Here is a 19652-nt window from a genome sequence, read left to right on the forward strand (position 1 = left end):
AAATGGCAGAAAATGATATTTTCCCAGCTAGGTAGGGTGAGGTGTTTTCTTCCCATTTTGACCAGTTTTACTCTGATTTCTGAGGAATTCAGACACATCCCTGTAAATACCTGAAAGAAATAAGCATGTCAATTAATGGTAAGTTTCTTTAAGTTATCATACAAAGAACTAGACAGCATAAATGATATGGTTTCGAGAGAACTAGAGATGCGTCAGTAATTGATTCGTTTTCAAAAGAAATAAAATCACTGGGGGAGACATATATGTAAGCGTAGTTAGAGCACTATATAAAGAGGAGAAAATATCAATAAACTTGTCTAAATGCGTTAATTAGAGAGACGATTGATATCAGTGTACTTAAATAATTCCAGAAAAAAAATTTTGTAAGATGCCGAGGCGATTGATCCATTTAAAAAAAAAACTTGTCGTATTAACATGGATCAGAAAGGTCGCAAAGAGCATGATGGATAAAACACGACGAATCAATTATCTCTATCAAAGCTCAATATCCGAAGCTGTGCCAAAATGGCACCGCACAAATCAGAATTAATTTGTCTGAGATTACCGTATGCGTTTCAGATTTATCTAAAAAAAATTCGATACTATGTAACTATTTCTATTTTCACTATCATAAAACTCGTATTTAAGAATTGAATGGAAATGATTAGGATGTATGGAATCGGTCGTAATTAATGACACTATCTCTGTTTAATTCCTTTTGCGCAGAAAAATCTGATCAAACGATTAAGGACTTTTTATTTTCCTTCTCATAAGTTTCCACACACACACCTGAGTGCTTACTAATTATTGATATTTCGCAGATTTTCTTTCGTATACACGGATTTTCAATTTGCACCTAAAACACACATTGTCGGATCACTGTCCAACATGAACTTGTGTCTGCACGCGGATCCTTAGAGCGAGGTCACGTCGGGGATAATTCCGGGAAACCTCGATCTCATTGATCGGAGAGGTCGGCAGATGTCGTACTCCTTGCCAAATGAATGGGCGCAAAATATCCCTGGAAATTTAATTAAGCACATGTCGAACGAACAGTAACGCGGCATTACGAGACCGAAAAAAGCTATGTCAAGGGTCTTCCTATTTCATCAATCCGAAGCGCTAATTCTTATAGAAAAATGATGAAACTATTTTGTTGCGCCAAATGCATTTCATAATGCTCTCACGATTTGTATTATCATTGCTTAATTCTAAGAAATTGATGCGTAGAGAAATATAATTAAACTTGTAGGAAGACTTCAATTAAGAGTAAATTGTGGACTCTAAGGATTTTCAATCAGATTGTGAACATTAAGGGATAAAAACGCCTAGTTCCTGGTCGATAGGTCGAAGGGTGCGTGGATCCCTCACTCGGAGCGATGTTAAGGAGATTTGGACTTTGTCAGTCCACACTTGATGAAGATTTACACCTAGATGAAGAGATCCGTAGTATATAAGCAGAAAACCACAAAATCCGGCTCGCCGCTATCGACTTTACGGACATATGCCCGTTGTCCGCATATCCGGGAATTCCTAGTGTTAAACTTGTACAGCCTTAAGAGTTTTAGTGTTGTACTGCAATACGATGAAATATATTTACTTAATATTTGTTTTATAAAAACGAAATTCGAAACTTCCATTTCACTGTAACAAATATTTCTCATGAAGGTCTCCATACGCAAAATTCTAAATGAAAAAGGGAGAACTATAAGACGGCTTATTCGTGTCATTTTTAACCTAGCAGGAAAAAAAAATAAATCGTTTCTTCGATTTAGTAATTTCGTAGAAACGACTTCTTAAATCGTTTCTACAATTATTAATCGTAGGAACAACTTTTTAAATCGTTTCTACGATTTACTAACAAAAGATTCTTTAAAATCGTACAAACGGCTTTTAAAATCTTTTCTATCATTTACTAAATTGAAGAAGCGATATTTTTCCTGCTAGGTTAAAACGGCACATAAACCGTTGTAGAACGAAGTTTTCATGCCATAAGATACAAAGAAAGAAATAACATTCGACGAATTATCCTGGAAATAATGACATAACTGATCGGAACATCATCAGGTTTCAAATGTTACATGTTTTAGAAGATGATCCAGGGAGAATGTCTACTGTCTCGTTATAGCAGGAGAAACAAAATGAAACAATGAAAGTTACCGGGCGTGTCGTCTGCTTCATGTTATCTACACGTACGCATGTCTATACAGAATACATTGCTATCAATTTTCCATTGGGTCTTCATTAAAGTTCGATTTATATCAAATCAATAGAACTTTGAAAAGTAAGGATTTCTTGGTAGCAAGAAAAGAAAACGATCTTACATGCACACAATATTAATAACCCCGTGTACTGTGGCGAAAACTCAATTTCGTTCTTGTTATGTAACCTGTCAACACAATGATAAACCTTGCTTTAATAAATAGGGTTATACTGGTGAGTTATGGTTTCAAAGAACTCATTTATTCTTATCCGTCCTAAATCGGCTAGCGAGGGAGGAAGTGCAGTTAGAACGAAATCCAGCAGTGTGACGTCAGAATGTAAGGAGGTTGTAAAGAGCGCGGTCCAGAATAATCACCCTTAAATAATTGAAATCCCAAAAGAAAGCTCAATCGATGATGGAATTTCTACATTTTTAGCAAAAATAAAGGAAATCTGGCTCGGTAAATCAAATAATGTTGGACAAATGTGGAAATATAAATAGTCACCGGTCTGTTTGCTTGTTTCGGGGTTCTGTATATGTATTTGCATCCAAACGAAAATTGCTTCCAGTAAACAACGTAGGCTCAAGCATTGTGTCACCTGAACATTAGAACAATCCACTCGATCCAAATTTTACAAATGCGTTACCACATGTATAGAATGTAATTGTTAATTTGTCACACGTAAAAGAAATTAATTAGTATTTGACTGTATCAGCATTTTGTTCACATGCGTGGAAGATGATGTAAAATGTTACACAGTGACGTACGTTGCAGTACGTCTGCAATTTCTTCTTCTTTTCTCTCCATTTACCGATTTCTCCACGAGACACGCAAAACAGGGGCAAACTTTGTTGAATGGATCTTGTAAGACTTCGTTGTCTTTCATTCATTCTGAATTGCGACACTTTACGTAGTAAAAAAATTATGCTGGCGTTAAGCGTTGCAGTTCATATCCTCATGTATTTTCAAAAATAAAAAATATATTTTTATATTTACATTTTACTCTCATTTCTGCCGGAAGATTTCCAGTCGTTGAAATAGTTGCACTAATATAGATTCATACACACGTCATTCACATTCATGAGGAAATGACTGCCAATTCAATTGATAAAGATATCGAAGGCAAAAACATTAGAAATGTAAATAATATAAAATGGACACAAAATATTACATGAACAAGAAGCCCATAGGCTATAATGCTCACCTGAATCCCCCCCCCCTACAGACTAAATATGTAAAATTAAAAAAACCAGCACTTCGTAAAGATAATTGTATTCTAATTTTGACAGACAGAAGATTTATTTCATATTTTGAACATCCTAGATAAAGATAGCGTTTATCATCTTAAACAATGTTCAAAATAAGACACCCAAAGACCAGACGTGATGCACAACTTACCTAAATAAATGTGACGTCATACACAACTTACCTGATTAAATGTGACGTCATACACAACTTACCTGATTAAATGTGACGTCATACACAACTTACCTGATTAAATCTGCATTGTTTATTTGGGGGAGGGGGTATTTCATGGAGCAGTGAATCCAGATCAAAGTTTCCGGCAAAAGTACACAAATGATGCAAGTGTCTTCTTAATAAAAAATACATATCCCTCTACATATATTGTATACGTAATTGTGCATAAGTAAGTATGTATGTATACGTGTATATAAGTATGACTTGTGTACGTGTGTATATGTATGACTTGTATACATGTGTGTATATGTATGACTTGTATATGTGTATATATGTATGACTTGTATACGTGTGTGTATAAGTATGACTTGTATACGTGTGTATATATGTATGACTTGTATACGTGTATATATGTATGACTTGTATACAGATGTATATATGTATGACTTGTATACGTGTATATATGTATGACTTGTATACGTGTGTATATATTTATGACTTGTATACACGTGTGTATATATTTATGACTTGTATACGTGTGTGTATATGTATGACTTGTATACGTGTGTATATATGTATGACTTGTATATGTGTATATAAGTATGACTTGTATATATGTATGACTTGTATATGTATGACTTGTATACAGGTGTATTTATGTATGACTTGTATACATGTGTGTATATGTATGACTTGTATACGTGTATATATGTATGACTTGTATACAGATGTATATATGTATGACTTGTATACGTGTATATATGTATGACTTGTATACATGTGTGTATATATGTATGACTTGTATATGTGTATATATATATGACTTGTATACGTGTGTATATGTATGACTTGTATACGTGTATATATATATGACTTGTATACGTGTGTATATATGTATGACTTGTATATATGTATGACTTGTATACATGTGTGTATATGTATGACTTGTATACGTGTATATATGTATGACTTGTATACAGGTGTATATATGTATGACTTGTATATGTGTATATATGTATGACTTGTATACATGTGTGTATATGTATGACTTGTATACATGTGTATATATGTATGACTTGTATACATTTGTGTAAATGTATGACTTGTATACAAGTGTATATATGTATGACTTGTATACGTGTATATATGAATGACTTGTATACGTGTGTGTTTATATGTATGACTTGTATACGTATGTATATGTATGACTTGTATACGTGTATATATGTATGACTTGTATACATGTGTATATATTATGCCTTGTATACGTGTATATATGTATGACTTGTATATGTGTATAAGTATGACTTGTATATATGTGTGTATATGTATGACTTGTATATGTGTATATATGAATGACTTGTATAAGTGGATATGTATGACTTGTATATGTGTATATGTATGACTTGTATACGTGCGTATATATGTATGACTTGTATACATGTGTGTATATATATGAATTGTATACATGCCTATATATGTATGACTTGTATACGTGTATATATGAATGATTTGTATAAGTGGATATGTATGATGTGTATATGTATGACTTGTATACGTGTATATATGTATGACTTGTATACAGGTGTATATATGTATGACTTGTATACGTGTCTATATATGTATGACTTGTATACGTGTGTGTATATGTATGACTTGTATACGTGTATATATGTATGACTTGTATACGTGTGTGTATATGTATGACTTGTATATGTGTGTATATATGTATGACTTGTATACGTGTATATATGTATGACTTGTATACGTGTGTGTATATGTATGACTTGTACATGTGTATATATGTATGACTTTAGCTGCAATAATGTAGCCCTATCCGATATTTTTTTTATTCCTCTCCCCCCCCCCAAAAAAAATCGGAGAGGGCTACATTATTGCAGCTAGTGTGACTTGTATACATGTGTGTGTATATGTATGACTTGTATACGTGTGTGTATATGTACGACTTATATACATGTGTGTATATGTATGACTTGTATACATGTGTGTATATGTATGACTTGTATACGTGTGTGTATATGTATGACTTGTATACGTGTATATATGTATGACTTGTATACATGTGTGTATATGTATGACTTGTATACGTGTATATATGTATGACTTGTATACGTGTGTATATATGTATGACTTGTATATGTGTATATGTATGACTTGTATATATGTATATGTATGACTTGTATATGTGTATATGTATGACTTGTATACGTGTATATGTATGACTTGTATATGTGTATATGTATGACTTGTATATGTGTATATGTATGACTTGTATATGTGTATATGTATGACTTGTATATGTGTATATATGTATGACTTGTATATGTGTATATGTATGACTTGTATATGTGTATATGTATGACTTGTATACGTGTGTATATATGTATGACTTGTATACGTGTGTATATATGTATGACTTGTATACGTGTATATATGTATGACTTGTATATGTGTATACATCTATGACTTGTATACGTGTGTGTATAAGTATGACTTGTATATATGTGTGTATATATGTATGACTTGTATACATCTGTGTATATGTATGACTTGTATACGTGTATATATGTATGACTTGTATACGTGTATATATGTATGACTTTTATACATGTGTGTATATGTATGACTTGTATACGTGTATATATGTATGACTTGTATACGTGTATACATGTATGACTTTTATACGTGTGTGTATATGTATGACTTGTACATGTGTATATATGTATGACTTGTATACATGTGTGTATATGTATGACTTGTATATGTCTGTGTACATGTATTACTTGTATACAGGTGTATATATGTATGACTTGTATATGTGTGTGTATATGTATGACTTGTATATGTCTATATATGTATGACTTGTATACATGTGTGATTTGTATACGTGTATGACTTGTATACGTGTGTGTATAAGTATGACTTGTATACGTGTATATGTATGACTTGTATACATTTGTATATATATATATGACTTGTATATATGTGTGTATATATGTATGAATTGTATACGTGTATATATGTATGAATTGTATATGTGTATGGATATGTACGACTTGTATACATTTGTATATATATGACTTGTATATATGTGTGTGTATATGTATGACTTGTATATGTGTGTGTATATGTATGACTTGTATATGTGTGTGTATATGTATGACTTGTATATGTGTATATATGTATGACTTGAATACACGTGTGTATATGTATGACTTGTATACATGTCTATATATGTATGACTTGTATACGTGTATATGTATGACTTGTATACGTGTATATATATGTATGACTTGTATACGTGTATATATATATGACTTGTATACGTGTATATATGTATGACTTGTATACGTGTATATGTATGACTTGTATACGTGTGTGTATATGTATGACTTGTATATATGTGTGTATATATGTATGACTTGTATATGTGTGTGTATATGTATGACTTGTATATATGTATGAATTGTATATGTGTATGGATATGTACGACTTGTATACATTTGTATATATGTGTGTGTATATGTATGACTTGTATATGTGTGTGTATATGTATGACTTGTATATGTGTATGTATATGTATGACTTGTATACAGGTGTATATATGTATGACTTGTATATGTGTATGGATATGTACGACTTGTATACATGTGTTTATATGTATGACTTGTATACGTGTGTATATGTATGACTTGTATACAGGTGTATATATGTATGACTTGTATACGTGTGTGTATATGTATGACTTGTATACGTGTATATATGTATAACTTGTATACGTGTGTGTATATGTATGACTTGTATACGTGTCTATATATGTATGACTTGTATACGTGTATATATGTATGACTTGTATATGTGTATACATCTATGACTTGTATACGTGTGTGTATATGTATGACTTGTATATGTGTATATATGTATGACTTGTATACGTGTATATATGTATGACTTGTATACGTGTATATATGTATGACTTGTATACGTGTGTATGTATGACTTGTATATATGTGTATATATGTATGACTTGTATATGTGTATACATCTATGACTTGTATACGTGTATATATGTATAACTTGTATACGTGTGTGTATATGTATGACTTGTATACGTGTATATATATATGACTTGTATACGTGTCTATATGTATAACTTGTATACGTGTGTGTATAAGTATGACTTGTATACGTGTGTGTATATGTATGACTTGTATACGTGTATATATGTATGACTTGTATACATGTGTGTAAGTATGACTTGTATGTGTGTGTGTATATGTATGACTTATATACGTATGTATACATGTATGTATGACTTGTATATATACGTGTAGATGTATGACTTTTGTTAAAGGAGATGGTGTATAAGCTTAAAGAATACTTCTAGGTGTGTGTCCTTTCTATAAATATATGGTGTTTGAATGAATAGATACATACATAAATATATAATTTTTAAATACGTTGTAGTGAGAGGACGTTCTTAGTACATGAGTATTTGGTACTTGTGTCTATGTACTACACAACAAAACACGTACATTTATACATTTTCACTACTGAGTGTTTCCCACCAAACTCTTGGGTGTAAGTATTGGTGTTTATTCAAATCAAGGGCCAATCTTAAAATTGTTCCTCCAGAACCATCAAATAAAAATTTAACGTTTTTATCCATACACTGAAAATACACTGTATCATTAAAACTGCATATTGCATCTTCACTTTCAAATTAGAACGGCTAAAAATAACTATGGTTAAATTCGGAGAATGATAACGATAAACCGAGTTGTATAGTCCGTATTTTTTCCGATAAAAATCAAGTAATTTTCATGCAAAATGTGCATGTATGTTTCAAATGTAATTTGAACTTTCTCACAAACCTGAAAACAGTTTAGTATGAAACATAAAGTCAAAACATTGAATTATTGTTTGGCACCACAATAACTAATAGCAACGGCGATGTGAACAAAGGGGAGAGAGAGAGAGAGAGAGAGAGAGAGAGAGAGAGAGAGAGAGATTCGGACTTCCATGATATTTTCAACTTAATTAAGACAATTTAGGCGAATGACAGATATGTTAATCATATCATTGTACATTTCCTTCTGACATATGCACAGACTAAATATCAGTTAAGGCTTTGGTATAGCATACAAGTGTATACCGAAGGCAACAACGAACACACGAATATAACAGAACATGTCACGTGACTTCTCCCTATCATACCTCAGTTTTGTTAAAATGTTTCAGAGACGTGCAGACTAACTACTGTTGTTGACGACATGCTACCGCTTCAAGAAAAAGTGCAATGTTTCCAGGAATGAAATTCAGTCTTTCAAGAAAAGGTGGATTATCAAATTAAGCCATTTGCGTAAATCTGAATTTTTTAAATGATACTTTAGAAGGTTGGGAATGGTGAAGCCATACTTTACATGCATATATTTCCTTGAACGTGACCCTTAGGTTGACATGCGACAGTATTCATTAGATTAATGCGCCATTTGAATTTCCACTGAAATTTCACAGCTTGTATTTTCTCCCAATGGAATTGAACCTCGGTATTCCCTGACTTTACAGACAACATTGACTGTCCTACACATAACATAGAGTACTCTATGTTAGCATATTTTCATCGATGTTTTTATTTCGTTGTTTTGAGGAAATACGATGGTAATACGTGGAAGTCCTTTAAAGTGCCTTGATCGAAGTTAAAACAAGATTATCAATCATTCAAGTAATTGAACACAAAAATTCCAAACATTATACAGTTGTTGCAATTTCATTGAAACAAGAATGATATATCTCTTCTTTTTTGTGTTGTTACAAATCAAGCTCACGGCATTATCCGTTTTCCGGTTATAATTTCTTTCTCCAAAAGTCTTTATTTAATGTGGGCAATGACGTCATTACACTTGTACAGTTTGTGCTATTATAGCATTGTCCTGACATAACAATAGAAGTAAAAACAGACAGCATCATTCAAAGTGAGTGAAAATTTGAAATAATTTGATATTAGGAGTGAAGCCTTTCAAGATTCACAATGAGAACTGTAGCGTGCCGAAATCCCATCATCCCGGTTCCACGTGACGTTTAGTGATCATCCGGGTAATAAAACCACGTGGGAGACACCCGCTGCATGCATAATTGACGTATTCATACGCTCCAAGATTTCTTTCCTTTAAAGAGGATCATTTTGTCATAATCTAAAAGAACAGAATCCATCTGTGTAAAAACCATCACACATGCAAACTATTGTGTTGAGAAGCCTAGTATGGTTACGACGATTACTTTGAGATTATGAATGAATAATGTTCAAAACGAATGATTCCTAAAAGTCCTCTATGTGCCAATACGTGTATATCCTTCATGTACTTACTAAATAGCTAAACATATTTCTAAATCCAAACTATTGTATGTGTTGTTATATTTTTGTTTACCAGAACCGGCACCCAATTGTATCCAACCTTATTTATAATTATATAATTCTTTTCTCTTCTGTCTAATCTATTTCTTCTTTTTTTTCATTTTGTAAATTGTTGACATTACCCTATTGTAATTGACAGTGACAGGTGACCAATTTGGGGGGGGGGGGGGTTACGCACTGCTCCTACTGCCCAATTGGTATGTACTTTCTATATCTATTGTTCAAATCAAAATTATTAAATATATGCAATGTATACGTACAATATGCCTAATTTCTAACGAATGCAACCACAACACCTGTAGATACCATTTATATTTTCTATTAGAGTCCTTTCATGTGTAACGAACGCCTTTATGAAACATTTCATCATTGTTGGACGTACTGGCGATTTTATCTGAGGGCTACTCATTTGGTTTCAGTGCTTTAATTTGGAAAGGAAACGTTTAAAGAATACTGCGGAAAAATAATATTATCGTCATAATTGGCTAATTTAACAAAGTTTAACTGGAAAAAAAATCATGCAAATCGTTTCCTCGGTAATACCACCAGACAAGAGTTCGCCTGAAAACTAGATCCGGAAGTGAGAATGTTTTATCTGTAATAGACATTTCTGGTCCGTCAGATGAATTATTCTGCTGAGCGCGTTTACCATATCATTAAACATCGATCCTCTCCTGGCGTGGATAGTCCGGCCGCTGTTTCTTAATGAGACCTTTTTAAGCCCGTGCTCGATTTGCTGCAATCAGGCACACCCCCATTCCAGATTGCCTGGTGTTATATCGATGTCAACTTTCGACCTCGACCTAAACAAAGAAAAAATACAAATTCCAAATAAAAAAAGAAAAAAAGAAAAAGACAAGCAACGGGCGGTCCACCTGTCGAACTTCGTTGTTTCGAGTTTTTCTCCTTTTCGGTTTTGATTAATTATTAAATGGGTGGGTGGATTTGAATATTTATTGTTTGTTCAGATCTTGTCTCTTTCATAGAAGTCAAACAGTAAGTTCACAGGAAAGGAAAGATAAATCTCAAGCAGCACGTGCTCAGTAAATCGACATCGAATGTTGTCAGTTTCAGAATTTAATTCCCAGTATAAACTCTATGGTTTCCTAAAAAATGTTCATTACAAAAAACGTCATCCCGCTGTGAATCGATGGTTTGTTGTCATTCTGTATCCATTATTTCATTTTTATCTTATTTTTCACATTTCTCTGGAAATTCTAAGGAAAGTGAAGGCTTGATCCATGTTTAGTTGCTTTATAGCTTGAAGAACTGCACGTATATCTTGCTTTGATAGGAATTATGTTATCATAACCAAGATAAGAACAATCAAATACTTAAAAATTGAAATGGTTAAATTTCGACCTTTTCTCGCTTTTTCCTAAAAGCATGCCGATATAAATAGAAGACACTCTGCCGAGCTTGATGGATGGAGGATTTGTATTTTCGTCGTTGGCAATTTCGAGGTATATAACGCTAGCCTGCTTACCCATTCAGTCGATTAATACGCATTACTAAGTAATCCCTGGTACCAGTTTAGACATTGTTACCGTAATTTAGTTGTCGTATGAAAGAATTGGTTGTAAATCTCACTTATGCATAGTAATGAGCACGATAGAAATTGGAGCCGATCGAGAAAAACAAAAGGAAAAAAGAAGACGAGATTTGACACCATTTTGCTATGAAACACTTCCAGTACAGTTTAGTGTGCGAGTTCAACGATCAAACTTTAGAATACATCATGTGAACATACTCCGATTTGAAGTCTTCTACAAAAATAAAAATGAAAAAAGAAGAAGAAAAAACCCCAATCATGGCTCGGTTGCTGCAACCAAATTACGCACAGCGTATTGCCTATTTACGGTAGGGCTTATTTAGACTTCCAATTTTTAAAACAAACTTTATTAACACACCAATTTCTGATATTTCATGTTGTTTATAAAAGATGAGACCCGCGAAACATGCAACAACTCTTGAGGGCAGCTTAATCACACAAAGTGTTAAGTATTTTACCCCACCGTCCCCAATAAATAAATTGTCCTCAACTCTCTTCAGATTCAGCTTCTTTCAAAATTAATGTACATTATACCGTATTATTGTCACACCCTGTAGACTCCGAACCTTGTCCAGGAGTAACACCTTTCACAATTTTGGTAAAAGTTTTCACGTTCTTCATCACCACACAACAATTTTGTCACAATGCACCAAGTGAGTGGGATGATTTTACTCGATAAACAACACCATTTCTTAATCTACTATCCATTAAGTTTTACCCTGAAGCCCTGATGCAGGGGTAGGGAATTTCGCAATTTTGCCACAGGGTTACATGTCCTTCATTATCATACATAAAATATTTATTCAAGGTTTGAACATATTTTATTGTAACTGAATTTACAAAGGGATTCAGCACAATTTTTTAAAATTTAGAACACTCTCTCTCATATATTCATGATACACAGAGGTAAAAATAAACCCCATGATATTAAAACGTTAATTGCATTTTCACTTTATAGCCAGTTGAACCCCGACCTAAAGGCTAACCCAGGGGAAGGGAATTTGACAATTTTGGTAGAAAGCTGCACACTTAATATGACCGTATACACTTTTTCTGCACAATACACAGAAGTAAAGGAAGGTATTCAAATATCAAATATCTTCTCTGCATAACCATCTGGGTCTATTCCTAGAGCCGGGATCTCCGCCCGAGGGAGTGTGTGTCATGAATTTCACAATTTTGGTCGGGGGCTCCTTCTTGTTTCACTATGCATATAGTTTTTTCTTTAAGCTATGCAGGGGTACCTTTTTTCAAAAGAATTATGGCATTTTCATTATATGAAGCATAAAACCTACCTCAGCACTAGAACCCCTTATATGGAGGACGAATTTCACAATTTTGGTAGAAGCATCCTTGCATTTGCACAACAGTATATTAACGAATTGTACTATTTTTCTACAAGTACAAATGTGTCTCTTTCTATATCCCCTAGTGTCGTCAATGCAATCGATGTTTTTGAAATCAAAAGCATGAACTAAAAGACGTATTTGTTGAAAAATAAAACCAAAAACACCCCTCACAAAAACAACCATAACGTGCATTATGTCTTACGGCAAATAAATTACACACTGGTCATAATCTCTCGTTCATAGAGCGTTATGTACGACCTTGCTAAGATCATACCGATCACCCCGACCTGGCTGCGATCTGGAAAAAAAAGAATATTGGATCGGGACTGGACCGGCGTCTAAACCAGGAATTTTGGCAAAATAAGACCTTCATTACGATCGTCCTACGATGCTTCTCCATCACAAGTGCTCCTAACATGCTTTCACTACGATTAAACGCAGACCAATGCCTGATTTGATTGCGTTCCCACTCCGCCATACAAAATCAGATTACCATTTTACACAGACCTGGAAGGTCGGCACGCAGTTACCGATCATACCATGCTTGTAGCACGCTTTTTGTACCCCATGAACGTAGAGGAATCGTGGTAGAAGCGGAACTAGAATGACCCGAGTAATCTCCCGACTCTGCTGCGCTTTTACCATAAAGACCTCACCATGCTGCTTCCACACTGCGTGTACATTGTATGTAACATGTACATATAGCATTTCTACCTGTTTGATATACGATCTTACCCGGCTTCTTGTGTGACACGATTCCGCTACGTTTGTTTTGAACATGTTCAAAATCATAGAGCTTTTTGATCATAAAGATCCTAAATCATATGGCTAATCTTTTAAAATTGGTTATCGGAATACAAATTTTCTAAACGTGATAAGTTTGGTGTAAGTCTGAAATTGAGGTCACCGTCGTTAACCCTACATCATTTCCTCCATTCAATTTTCCTTCATTACGTTGGATTTTATGCATCCGTCATCCGTTGCAGTCCAACTTAGAATTACCGTTTAAAATATACAGTGTAGCTACTTGTGGTCAGCCTCACAATATTTGAATGAATGTTGATCTTCGGTTCAGCAGATCAGATCCGTTTTCACCAGCTATTAGCCTCCGAGTTCAAACGAGTCAACCATATTGTGGTTATTCAGCACTGAATGACTCAAGTTCAAAATGTGCAAGACGATTGGACGATATTACTACTTTTGCTGCGGATCTTCACCGGAAATGTAAAGTTTCAATATGGTTCACTCGGTTTTTGCGGTCTCTATTCTAATCCAGATCCCCACGTGTGAATTTTTCAAGAAATGCACTGTATAAGGTGACGATAACGAACAGTGATCAATCTCAGTAGTATAACGCGGCTCGATAGGGGGTTTAACTGAGTACAGTTTTGAGTGCGGGCCGATAGGGGGTTCAACTGAGTGCAGTTTTGAGTGCGGGCCGATAGGGGGTTCAACTGAGTGCAGTTTTGAGTGTAGTTTGGAGTGCGGGGTTTTATAGGCGGGTCAGCGGGGGTCAAGCAGGTGGCCGGGAGGCCACCTGGCGCGGTCAAGCGGGTGTGGCGCGATGCGGACCGATAGGGGGTTCAACAGAATGCGGTCCGATAGGGGGTTCAACTGAGTGCAGTTTTGAGTGTAGTTTGGAGTGCGGGGTTTTATAGGCGGGTCAGAGGGGGTCAAGCAGGCGGCCGGGAGGCCACCTGGCGCGGTCAAGCAATATGAATATCAATGAAAGAGATTGATCTACCGTTATTAGTTTGCATGTGTCACCACCATACTACCACCCACATTTTATTAACACCACATATCACCACTTATACATCCCCATACCACCACTTGTACACCACAGACTACCACCTATACGCTACATAACACCTACTCGCCACTATCGGCACACCAGTTCCCATGACTAAGGGTTTCTTTAACACTACTCACACTATTACCTATATATGTCCTTAGTTTTGCATTTCTTTCCATAATATTAATTAAAGAGATTGATTTAGCGTTATTAGTTTGCATGTTTCACCATACTTCCACTCACATTTTCGTTAACACCACATACTAACACCCAAATTTTCATTAACACCATATACCACCAATTATGTACCACATACCACCACCTGTGATCAGCGCATACCACATATAGACATGTATTGTAAGATGTACGTCGTGACGTACTGAAGTGCACAGATAGTTGTTTTCCATAATAGAGTTTAGGTCCAAAATACTTTTAGAGTAAAATGAATTATATTTAAATATATAGCTTAAACATATATGGGATCCGGGTTAGAATAGGTCCTCACTTCCCCTTGCTTGTCGTCAGAGGCGACTAAATGGGGTGGTCTTTCGGATGAGATCGCAAAAACCTAGGTCCCGTGTCACAGCAGGTGTGGCACGATAAAGATCCCTCCCTGCTCAAAGGCCGTAAGCGCCGAGCATAGGCCTAAAATTTCCGTGTCACAGCAGGTGTGGCACGATAAAGATCCCTCCCTGCTCAAAGGCCGTAAGCGTCGAGCATAGGCCTAAAATTTGCAGTCCTTCACGGGCAGTAATGACGTCTCCTTATGAGTGAAACATTCTCCAGTTCAACAATAAAAAATCAATCACATAAGATTCAATACAAAGGCCTAATGCAGAAAGATCTGACTCAAACCACACAATGTAGTGAACATAATTATGCATTTAACTCTTTGCATGTTATATAGAACCACAGGGGCTAAGCCCGTTTTGGGCCCGAACTCTGTGATACCATAAATATAGTATATATATTTATGGTATCATAGAGTTCGGGCCCAAAACAGGCTTAGCCCCTGTGTATAGAACTACCGAATAGCTGAGTCCATTGTTTACAAAAAAAGTCAAAGCGATTTTCAGAAATAGCCGCTTTCCGAGAAGTCAAAACGAAAGTGCTGTGTTTCTAGGGACTTTATAAATTGTTGATTTGATAAATGTGTTTAATTGTTCATTGAATAAATGTGTAAACTTTCAACCATTGTTCTTCTTTAATTCAATTCTTTTATTTGAAATTTTAACTGTAGCGGTCAGCCGGGTTAGATCGCCGGTGGCCAGATAGCTCAGTTGGTAGAGCACCTGACTAGAGATTCAGGGGGCCCGGGTTCGAATCCCGGTCTGGTCCGTTGCATTTTCTCCCTTCCCATTACAGATTTGGTGCCGTTGACCACCCCTGGACTTGGAGGTGAAAGTCCTCCCAGGGGCAAATAAGAACTTGGGTTGTGTCTTCGAGGGCGAAGACAATTTAAGGAGGGAGGAATGTAGCGGTCAGCCGGGTTAGATCGCCGGTGGCCAGATAGCTCAGTTGGTAGAGCACCTGACTAGAGATTCAGGGGGCCCGGGTTCGAATCCCGGTCTGGTCCGTTGCATTTTCTCCTTTCCCGTTACATAACAAAAAGGAATACACAAGGAATATCAAAACGTTCACACGCTATCGCCCCACCTCGCCTGCTGGACCGCGCCAGCTCTGGCCACCTGCCCAACTTCTGCTGGCCACCTGTCCAACTTGACCGCGCCAACCCACCTTGACCGCGCCAGGTGACCGGCAGGCCACTTGCTTGACCCCCGCTGACCCACCTATGAAAACCCACACTCCAAAACTCCACTCCAAACTGCACTCCGTTGAACCCCCTATCGACCCGCACTCAGTTGAACCCCCTATCGGCCCGCACTCAAAACTGCACTCAGTTGAACCCCCTATCGGTTCGCATCGCCCCAGCTTGACCGCGCCAGTGTGGCCACCTGCCCAGCTTGACCCCCGCTGACCCGCCTATAAAACCCCGCACTCCAAACTACACTCAAAACTGCACTCAGTTGAACCCCATATCGGTCCGCACTCAAAACTGCACTCAGTTGAACCTCCTATCAGCCCGCTCTCAAAACTGCACTCAGTTGAACCCCCTATCGAGCCGCGTTATACTACTAATCTCATAACTCCTACAAGTAATACAAAATAGAGAGTTGAGCAAACATGGACCCCTGGACATACCAGAGATGGGATCAGGTGCCTAGGAGGAGTAAATATCTCATGTATGCAAGGTGAAGATAACGAACAGTGATCAATCTCATAACTCCTACAGGCAATACAAAATAGATAGTTGGGCAAACACGGACCCCTGGACACACCAGAGGTGGGATCAGGTGCCTAGGAGGAGTAAGCATCCCCTGTCGACCGGTCACACCCGCCGTGAGCCATAGATCAGGGTGCCAAGAACGGCCTAACAATCGGTATGAAACACGTCAGACAGCATTTAACCCAATGATAGGTTCTAATAGTAAACTAGATCGTTATAACGACCAGAGAATTTGCGAAATGCTAACTTTAAACGAGACTGTTGAAACCCCTGCACCATCAACTTGCTTGTCAGTAGCCTGCCTCGATTTAAAAACTGACCATACGCAGAACAAGCTCCTGCGTATCGAATTAGTTGAGAGATATAAACACCATATGCAGGTGATAATGGAATATTGCTACATATATGTAAACATGGGAAATTAACGATGGAGAAGCTGAAATCATCCCATTCGTCATAAAGTTGAGTTGTTAATTTGCCGTTAATATCTATTTCCAATAAAATATCTAAGTATGAAGCAGAAGTGGGTGACTCTGTGGTGTCCTCTATTACGAGTTCTCAGGTACATGTATATATCGATTCGACATACGAATGAAAATTATTATTGTTAATAGACAATACGTCGTCGATATATCTAAATGTAGAATTGAAGGCTACAAGAGGATTTTTTTCCTTTCACGTAGAAGTTTTTGAATAAATTATGCTCCATAAGAATATAAAAACAGGTCAGCTAACAAAGGAGCACAATTCGTGCCCATGTGAATTCCCAACAGACTGTTGGAAGACCTATCACCAAATACCACGAAGGTAATGTCAATGAGGAACTCTAGCATATTTTTTATTGATGTTAAAAACTAGATCGAAATTTTGTCAGTATGATAAACTATGAAAAATAATACGATATGTCAATTTCGACAAATTATATACGGAGTACTGGTCTACTCAATGCAAAGAGAAAACAATAATTTTTAATGCATATTTATGAAGGCATGGCGTTTATGGTGGGTGTGTGCGAGTGCGAGAGAAAATATTAGAAACACCACGAGAGATTTACATTGTGTAGTTGTACTAAATGGTGATTTCATGTTAAACATGAAAATTTAACTCCTCCACCATTTCTCAACCCTGTTTCCGTCAGACTGTCTTCTATCTCTGAATGTGTCCCGCCAACAGCATGCAGGCTGTCCATGCTTTCACGTTGTCATCCGCGTGCAACGTCAAATGATCATGAATATTTCAAAATCGGGCGTTTCCTATCCAACTCGGGAGGATACATAATCAAATAAGAAATTAGGTTAATTACTTTTTAATCGGATGGAGATAAATTGAATAATTTGCATAAAGTGTATAACTTATGTAGCTTGATATAAAACATATGACAGACATATGAATTTTTCCCCCTAAGATGATCTCCAAAGATCACTGCATACAGTACGGCCAACGCGGATCCCGTATTTTCCGCGCTCCCCCCGCGGGATAGAGCTACCGCGGTATATCTCATGTAACCCTGCATATCCCGCGCTCCCCCCGCGGTCCCGCTGTCCTCGCCGCGGTCTTACCTGTAGATGATTAATGCCATCAACAAACGCGAGTTATCTCCCGTTAACGTAAAAATAAATACTGATCATCAACTCAAAACAGATCGTTTGTTCAGCAATACTACAAATAAATCAATTGCCATATACATGTGCATGTACCGCTTGTAAAAACACATTTTACAAAAACTTCTCATGTTACCTTTATTGAACCATACATTCAATATAAGGGTAGATTACCATATACCAATGTCGGAAGATGACCATATACAAGTGCATATATATACGCTTTATCCGTAAACCGGCAAAGGTAACTTCAAGAAAACTGATTATCCCTGTCAGTATCAATCACATATTTGTGGTTTCATAAATTGTTTTTCAGGAATTTAATTCTATACAATGTATTGTACAAATATTTAAAAACAAAACAAAACATGGATAACATAAATTTATATCAAAGTAGGGGAAAGAAAACCTTGCATCAGCAAATTCTAATCTTTATAAAATTTGAGAGAGAGAGAGAGAGAGAGAGAGAGAGAGAGTATTATTTAACATAGCTGACTGGACTGTGAAGAAACGGTCATGGGTATGTGTATATCTGTTACATAACACGCCCTGTCTGCTTCAACGCCTCAGACATCGATCGGCGCATGCTTTACCCGTGAAACAGCAAAAGTAACTTCACGAAAACTGATTATCCCTGTTAGTATCAATCACAGAGTGGTTGTTTCATAAATTATTTTTCAGGAATATAAGTCTATACATGTATTTGTACAAATATAAAAAACATGTATCACGCAAATATTAAAGTAGGAAAAGGAAAGCCTAGCATCATTATTTGAGAGGGGGAGATAAAACGTGTAAAGTGAGGACAATTTTTAACGATTTGACAAAAATCTGCCCAAATTACGTCTCCATAAACGTGACCCGCAGCATAAGAAAGATGTAGATACAAAATGTTAGATTAGAGGGGACAAGTGGTGTGAGGATATGTTCTAATTAATATTCTCTCAAAACCATTTCTTTCCCAATTCGAAAGAGAGTATTAGATAGGTGTCCCTATAGCTATATAAAC

Source organism: Ostrea edulis, chromosome 5 (assembly GCF_947568905.1).
Source record: "Ostrea edulis chromosome 5, xbOstEdul1.1, whole genome shotgun sequence".
Taxonomy (NCBI): Eukaryota; Metazoa; Mollusca; class Bivalvia; order Ostreida; family Ostreidae; genus Ostrea; species Ostrea edulis.